At 35.8% G+C, this 9073-nt stretch overlaps 1 long non-coding RNA gene across 1 annotated transcript; it reads left to right on the forward strand.

Moving 5' to 3' along the window:
- The first annotated feature begins 4428 nt into the window (after positions 1-4428).
- LOC119985381 lies at positions 4429-8797 on the forward strand. The gene is made up of 3 exons (XR_005465095.1): positions 4429-4834; positions 5655-5777; positions 8653-8797. It is a non-coding gene; the product is annotated as an uncharacterized LOC119985381 (long non-coding RNA).
- Positions 8798-9073: the final 276 nt, after the last annotated feature.

Here is a 9073-nt window from a genome sequence, read left to right on the forward strand (position 1 = left end):
TTTCTTGGAGATTTCATCACCATTATTATAAATCGAGAAGCACTCTCCTTCATCCTCTATCTCAGAAGCATAGCTCGCCTTCTCTTTCTCATTATTCTTTTTGCCCATATTCTTCTTAACGGCAACTTTCTTGTTTGGACAATCCCTCTTGTAATGTCCAAACTCGTGACACTTATAGCATTTAATCTCCTCAAGTGGTTTAGACTTCGATCTAGATTTCCCCTTTGAAGAACCACCTCTCTCATTCGATTGCCCTCTTGCAACCAATCCTTGAGCTTGTTCTTGCACACCTCAACCATTAGCCAATTGACTAAAGTTATCATTCAGCAATGCTACCTTGACCTCATCCATGGTTATAGTGTCTCTCCCAAGCATAGGTTTGGACAAAATTTTCATCAAACCACGTCAAGTAGAGTAGTAGTAGCACGACTTAATCCTAGTCATCAACTTTCACATCAACATCCCGCAAGTTTGAAAGAAACCTTACCTTGATAGATTATCTCGAATAGAAGTATCCTTATTCATCTTAATTGTGTACGACTTCAATTTCAAATAGAGCTAATTTGTGAGATTCTTAGTTATGTACAAAGGATCCAACTTTATCCAAACCCTAGCTGACGTTGTCTCCTCCACCGAGTAAGATGCCACTCTAGCTTACAAATCCAACTCATCCCACTCCTCATCCGTCATTGTTGTAGGCCTCTTTGCCTTCCCAAGCAATTTTTGAGAAATCATCACATTCTTTATTTGCATCCTCTAATAGGTAAAATCGTTCTTTTCATGGAACTTCTCTAATCATACTTTCTCACATGCACCTTACTACTTGTAGAAGTCATCCTAACTAGGGCTGGTCACAATCCGGTTAACCAGACCATCAAGCTCAATCCAAAACCAAACCAATGGTAACGGTTTGGCATATGTTGGAAAAAAAACCAAACCATGTAACATCAAAACCACTAGAAACAATTAACTGGTTAACGGGTCTGGTTTCAGTTTGGTTACGGGTTTAGGCCTTCTTTGAATTTTGAAAAAAATATATATCCTTACTTTAAAAAATTCATGAACATCACATTATCATTATTATACCCCTGTCACAATACAATAGTGAATACTAGTGCAAATTTCATAGGAGACTAACTACAATAGAATAATGGATTATAGATGTAATGATGTACCTTAGAGAGTGAGGGCTCTCTGAGATAAGTGGCAACGGTGGGTGGAGAGTGGTGATTCGCGACCGCTGACGAGATAAGTGGCAACCGACGGTAGACATGAGACAAGAACTGGGTTGGACTCTGTAGTATAAATGCAATGACAGTGGATAGAGACTCAATAGAAGAAGATGAAGGATAAAAACGAAGATGAACTAGTTTCGATTTCAACGGCGCTGCCACTAGGGCTTCGAATAGAGAAGAACAAGAACTGATGAAGTGTCGTATTCGTACGCTAAAAGTTTAAAAGAGTAAACGTGTAAAATTCTTTTTATTATACTAAATTCTAATTTGTAATTAGTAATTTCTAGTTAATCTAACGATAGATAGCATATGTAATAATATATACTATGGGTCCGTTTGGGAGTGCTTTGTATTTTGGTTCTGTGAGGTGAGGTAAAAAGCTGTGGTGTTGTGAGATGAGTTTTGTTGACAAAAAACGTTTGGCATGTCACAAAAAAAAACTGTGGTGAGGTAAGTTGATGTGCAATTTAGTGTTTGGATGAACAAGAATGCGGTGAGGTGAGATAAATTATTAATTTAACTTTGTCTAATTTTAATTATAATATATTACGTTAAATTATTTTAAATGTTATTTAATGAATAATTTATATTTATTATGAATAAATATTTTATAAAAATAAATTATTCTTGTGGTTAATTTATTAATATATTGCATATCCAATTATCAAATAGCCATATATACCTTGATTTTATATTAAAACCATTGTTTTTTTCTCAAAAAAAAGATTAAAACATTGTTGGCAAAGAAATATCATAAATTATTGTCATCAAATTGAAAACAATAAACTAAAAATGAATGGCATGATATTGATGGCATGAATTAATCAACAATGAAAATAAAATGTTAGAAGATAAGGATAAGAGGTTTTGAAGTGGAATGGTTGTTGAATGGTCAATCTACGTCGTCATTGGTGGAGATGGCGATACAATCCTCCTCACTCCTCAGTTACCATCTCTTCTTCTCTCTCTGGTGAATTGCTCCACTGCCCTTGCACATCCCTCAACAAGAATTTCTTTCAAATTTCCAATCACCACCCATCAACTTGGGTACAATCACCATTTAGGTTGACGAGAGTCCCCTACCCACAAACCAATTTGGGTATTTGGTCATCAAGGCTGGTTATTATGAAGACGATCTATGCAATTCAACCCCAATTTGGGATTTGGTCATCGGGCTGTCTGTTATGAAGACGATCCGTGTAATTTTAAGGTTGAAGAAGATTCAAGGATAGAAGTGTCATTAGGAAATCCAGTAAGGGCATGTGGGTAAAAATCCCTGTTTTTGTAAGGGCATGCAGGTAGAAAGCCCCATGCTTTTTAAATGAAAGTATGAAACTCCGTTGTCGAAAATGATGGTAAAGGAGGAAGTAGCTCTCAGGTGCTACGCCTGAGATCATGAATTGGTGGGGTACGTATGCGACTGAACACGACTTAACGAACAGCCAAACGCGTAAACATGTGGAACTGAAGGTTACAACGCAAATTGTTGCGTTCCTATGGTGACAAACGGGCCCTATATATCAATGGTCTATATTAAAAAGACATTATAGTATTAAATATTATATATACTGGTCCACTACGGTTAACCAGTGATTCCAAAAATTCCAAACCATGATCAGACTAGCTTAACTCAATTGGTTTCGATTTTTGAAGCCTTTTGACCAAACTCGATCAACCAACCGATCCAGACCAAACTGAATGGTCTGATTACCAATTTTGATTTCATTTGACAGCTCTATTCCTAATCTTTGAGTAATTTTATTGAATACCTAGTGTGCAGCATTTAACACTTTCAATTCACCAAACGAATCTTGAGGAAACCAACCCTAGGCCACAACCTCCGACTTCAATACTAACTAATGGGGTCATGCGCATCAAAACACACACAAAGTAGATCACCTCGAAGCATAACCACACACACGATGGAAGTAAATCAAGTAGAGAGCAAAGAAGGACATAGAGATTTGCATGGTTTGGCTAGACCAAGCATACGTTCATGGGGTTGTGAGAGTATTCCACTAGGTGAATAATTCGAGCCTTTTGAAAAACCTTCAAGTTTGCTCAACCAAGTTTTGATCACATCTCTCAAGAATCTCACAGGACATCTCACTCTCGTTCACTTAAGATTGATCTCACAAAACTCTCTTTTCACTCTATTTTACACGCTCTCTAAAACCTAGAAAGAAACTCTCAAAACAAAACTTTTGATAATATGAAAAATCCATCCCAATAACAACTTAAAGTTGATTGAGTCTGTCGTCTATCTAGACAGCAAGAGAGCCTATCTGAACATCACCATGGTTGATCGATCGACTTTGCCACTACAGCTCTTGTTTGATCTTCTATATGGGGCGTTCGAGCTGCTAGGTCCCTGGTTTACCAGAGATACTCCACCTATCCTGACACCATCAGTAATTGTCTAAACATGAACTCTAGACACAACCTCTAGTACCCACATCCGTCACAATGACGAATAGGATTACAAACTAACATATATCAATCCATAAATGATAGACAATCTATGTGTTAGAGTAGTTGTACAACCAGGAGATGGAGGAGAAATCGAGGAGCTCTCACTAAGGGCAGCAAGTGGCGAGCAGACAAGAAAGTGAGGAATGATGTGGCATCGAGGGTTGCGAAACGGGTGAGAAAGAAGAGTTTTTTTTAAAAAAAAAATTCATTTCTTAAATAAAAAATTTCATTTTCCACGTTTGTAATTTTCAGGTCACACAGACAGAGAAATAGTTGAACTTATTTTTAAATGCTACCTCGACAAGTTGACAGCTCGAGAGGGTCAAAAGTCTGTCTGAGTTACTAGCTTGCAACAAATTCAAACATTTAGTTATTAAGTTAGAACGTTGAAATATCCGGTGACTAAATTGAAAAATGGTCAACCTCAAGGGTGGAACCATGAGTAGTTAAGGGGGCGGCTGCCTCCCCTTACAAAAATAATAGCAATAACATAGAGAAAAAATAAAAATTTTAACTGAAAGACTCTGCATACTGAGGAAAAAATAAAAATTAGCCTCAATTAGGTTAATTGAGTAAAAAGATTCAAGTTTGTACATATTTATTGGACTGAAACACAGGCCCATGAACTAACTAATAACAAGCTGCACACACATGGTTCAAGCTTTAATAACTATGATATGAAAGCCCACAACTCTAACAGCCCAACATCAACACACATGGTTCAAGCTTTACACAACTTATCTCTTTCCCAAAAATATCTCTGCAAAAACCTATCCCTATCTCCCAAACCCATTATTTCTTCTCTGGAAAAGTCAAATGCTTTTTTGATGAAATAAATCTGATTAGGCTGTAATTGATCTTGTGAATCCAAGGCCGGAGGCTATCAAAGTTGAAGAGAAAGTACTTATTAGAAGAGGAGGACGAAGAAGATTCATGAGATTGGAGAACTTGTGAGACAAGCACTGGATCATTGTATTCACGAAGGTCTCCATTCACTGACACCACCTTCGTTGGGGTTTTCGCAGTTCAAAATAACCTGTTCACTCCTAAACCGGTGCTCCCCCAAATCCTTGGCACAAATCAAGGTTTTAAAGCCCTACTGGCTGCTAAATGACGTTATAAAATAGGTACTTGAAATTATTTGAGCAGTTTTATTTAATGTTAATGCTTTCCTGATTATGCATACTTGTCCTATTTATTCATGCTCATTACTGAAGAATGATTAGCTTTGTGGGTCAATTTTCATGGTGTTGTCTTGTTGTGAAATTAATTGTATGTAGGATAGGACTACCTACATACAAAGGAGAAGTTCTTCAAAAGAAAGTCAGTATGTGAATGATCAAGTTAACCCTATGAAGTGTATGATTCCAACTTGAAAAAGACATGCGTGGGTATTGATACTACAAATCTATCTACCGATCCTGGACTTAGGCTTTCAATTTGGAGTTATGATATTAATTATAGAGATGAATATCGAAGAGCATACTTACAAAAGGGTCATGCTCAGCCTCGTAACTATAATTTCCTATACACATTATTTGGAAGGACAAACAGAGGTTCAATCGTGATGATTTATTTAAGAAACATCCTACTTGGCTGAAGTATAGCATTGAAAAAGATAGTCTGTTGCTTATATTGCTATCTTTTTAAGCCATGATCTGCTAAAGGCGGTGGTGATTCATTTGTTTGTTTAGGGTTTAACAATTTGAAGAAGAAAGAGAATATCATGAATCATGAATGGCGGCATAACAACATTCACCATTGGTGCAAAAGAATATTTGTCGAGCTCATGTAGTGGAGATTATAAATGCTACTATAAATTATCTTGGTGATTCTTGTTTTTCTATTCTTATTGATGAGTCTCATGATGTTGCAACAAAGGAACCAATGGTTGTTGCTTCGAGATATATGTTGACAACAATGGACATGTTATTGAGCGTTTTCTAGGTCTTCAGTATGTTACCTCTACTACCACAGTTTCACTTAAAGCAACTTTGGAGGCTATACTTGCTAGACATAAGCTAAGCATTCCAAGAATACGGAGCTATGATGGAGCAAGTAATATGAGAGGTGAGTTTAGTAGTTTGAAAACACTTATTTTGTGAGATAATCCATATGTTTTCTATGTGCATTGCTTTGCTCATCAACTTCAATTGGTTTTGGTGGGTATTGCAAAAAAAAATTTCCAAGTAAATGCGTTTTTTGAATTTGTTTCAAGAATTACAAATACTGCATGTAGTAACCGGTTTTCGTCCGGCCAAAAATATTAATAAAAAAAAAATAAAGATATGAAATCCAAAATAAAAAGTAAAGGAGGAAAAATGAAATCCTAACTCGTTTTTACTTAAAAGCCCGTGGATTTATAAACTTAAAATTTATGGCCCAATTACTAAAAACAAAGCCCTAGAAAATATCTAGAGAATAAAAAAATAAAAAAAATAAAATGGAAAATCAAAAATGGAAAAGACCAAAAAGAATAGTTGAAAAGGTAGGGGCAAAAGGGAAAAATTGAAAGAGTTAGGGTTTTAGTGGGGAGAGGTTGCACAATATAAAGAGCACACCATAGGGTTTTGAAAAAAAAAAAGAGGGAAAGAAAAGGGCAGGCGCACAAGGGAAGAAAGAAAAAGAAGAAAGGGTTTTCGTGTGAGAGAAAAGGGGAGAGCAAAGAAGAAAGGGAACAAAAAGGAAGTGTTCTTTGAGGAGACTTAGCCGCTGCAACATAGAGAGCAAAGAGAAGAAGAGAGTTTCGTTTTTCATATCCTATTTCTCTGAGAAGGTAATAATCGACACACATAGATCCCATCTAATGATAAACAACTTGAGATCTTGTCTATATTTGAGACTCAGTCTATTGTATTTGTGCTCCTGTATTTTGTGTATGCATTGGTCTCTGCATATATATGTGTTCATATGGGTTTGTATATGTATATACGGTGTGTGTGTGCAATTTGTTCATGTATATATATGGTGTGTCTGTGTGTATATATATATATATGTTATGTGTGTATGTATAGATTTCTTTGTGTGTATATATATACAATGTATATATGTGTATATATACCGTGGGTTTGTGTGTGTAGATTTAAAGTATTATATATGTACATGTGTATGTGTATACTGTATATATGTTTATATGTGTATGTGAAATCTTTAAATATGAACTTGGTTTGATATTATATTTGAATAACTATTTGACCCCATTTTGTGTTTGTTTGTTGGGCTTGGGACCATTTGGATCGGAGGACATACTTAGAAGATTTGGACCGGATTTGAGCAATGGGCCCCATGAACAATATTCCAATTGTTGTATAATATTTGTATTTCTCATTTTATATTTGTCTTTTGTACATAATTGTAAAGTGTAAGCCTTGTAATAGGATAGAAAATAGTGGATGTAAAATAGAAATGCATACATGATATTCTAGAATGTTAGAAGCATATAGAAATTAGGAATTGATTTTGTGAATGATGATTGCATTAGAATGCATGCTTAGGACTTTGATTTCTCACATTATGTCATGCCTTAGACGTATGCTAGGATTGTGTGAATGCCATAAAAATAAATGCAACGCGTTAGTCATTGGATTAATCCAAGCCGTCTCACATTAATAAACCCACCAAGACTAAATTATGGAACCCTTATGTTTTGTTTAAATTTCAAAGAGCCTTCAAGATATTGAGATTCCATTGGCATTCATCCAAAACATTTGGATTTCGTGGACCCGGAAAGCAAATATGTTTTTAGGGATTAGGAGAATTTATGTAAGGACTCAAATGTGGGTTTAAAGATATTTGGCCCATTCAATGAGCCTTAAATGAATTCTTTTTTTCTCATGAAGAGCATAATTGTGAGTAAGGCTTAAATTGAACATTGATTGTGGGCTCTTTTGGTACATCAACCTAGTCACCAAAAAGCCCCTTTTTCAAAAATATCGAAACCCACTCAAAGTGGAATTTTTCATCCAGACTAAGCAAAACAAACATCTTTGGCCAAGCCGGGAATGGCCCCAATGATCCAGTGCACCCTTTTTTCAAATCATCCAAATACACTCCAAGTGGAATTTTTATTCATCTTTGGCCAAGCCGGGAATGGCTCCAATGATCCCGTGCACCCTTTTTCAAATCATCCAAATCCACTCCAAGTGGAATTTTTATTAATCTTTGGCCAAGCCGGGAATGGCAGCAGTGATCCCGTGCACCTTTTTCTTTAAACCACTCCAAGTGGATTTTTCATCACATTCACAATGAGATTTTCAAAAACAAATTAGAGCCAATTAGAAAAACATTTTTGAAGGCAACCATTTTCGAGAGTTGTGGGGTGCATAATACCTTCCCCATGCTCAATAGACTCCCTTGCCCATTTTTCTCGTAGACTAGAATGGATGTTCAATTGCATCCTAAAAATCAATTGGTAGTGACTTCATTGTTTTTCATGCCGATTGCTTCACTGCAAGTGCAAAAATGAGTGATGCTCTAAAAGCCATTAAACATTACAAAGTTCTTGATGAATTGAAGTGTTGCCCCCGGACCCCCGCACTAAGTTTTGCCTCCTAATGTCCAATGTTGGTTCCACCCTGTCAATATTTTGGTGATGAGAAAATGCACTTAACCCCTTTACTCTATTTGGTGATTTTGATTAGTTTGAGTTTTAATTGTTGAAAATAGATTTTATATGCCCTTGTGTGTTGGGATTCCATGAAATTGCCCATATTATGATTATTTTGTTGTTATTAATTTGTTTACTATTGCTTATGCGAATTCAATAAGAGCGATTTGTTCATATTAGGCTATTATTATGAAAATTAATTTAATTACTTGCACATTAAGGCATTGCATTAATGTATTTGATTGTATTAGTGCAAATGGCTTTGATTTATTTAATTTGTTTGAGCGGATCCAAATTTGGAACATGAGACACAATTCACTCTTTCTTGTGTCCGTCTAGGTCCATCACTCGTCTCTGAGCAGGCATGGGTCGCCAGTCAACTAGTGGGCGAGAGAAGAGAAATGGAGATGAGACGTGAAAATGAATGATAAATATAACCATCAATATAATAAGAGAATAATTCAATCTAAAAAAGAGTTACATATTTATTTCTTGCATGAGATAAATTATGAAGATTATTGCCATGAGAATAATAATAACGGTAATACTACACGTCCATAATTTATACATCCATAAACATACATAACCTAAGTGGCATGTCACCTAAGACATCCAACATGGCAATTTCAAGCAAGTTTTCATTTAAAAAAAATCAAAACTGCATTACACACTATACTAGGCACAAGAAACAATATTTCATGAAAACCTACAAAGCCTTACCCTCTCAAAAACTGGAAGAAGCTTGAAATCCATTCACACT

The sequence above is a fragment of the Tripterygium wilfordii genome, chromosome 19 (genome assembly GCF_013401445.1).
Source record: "Tripterygium wilfordii isolate XIE 37 chromosome 19, ASM1340144v1, whole genome shotgun sequence".
NCBI classification, from domain to species: domain Eukaryota; kingdom Viridiplantae; phylum Streptophyta; class Magnoliopsida; order Celastrales; family Celastraceae; genus Tripterygium; species Tripterygium wilfordii.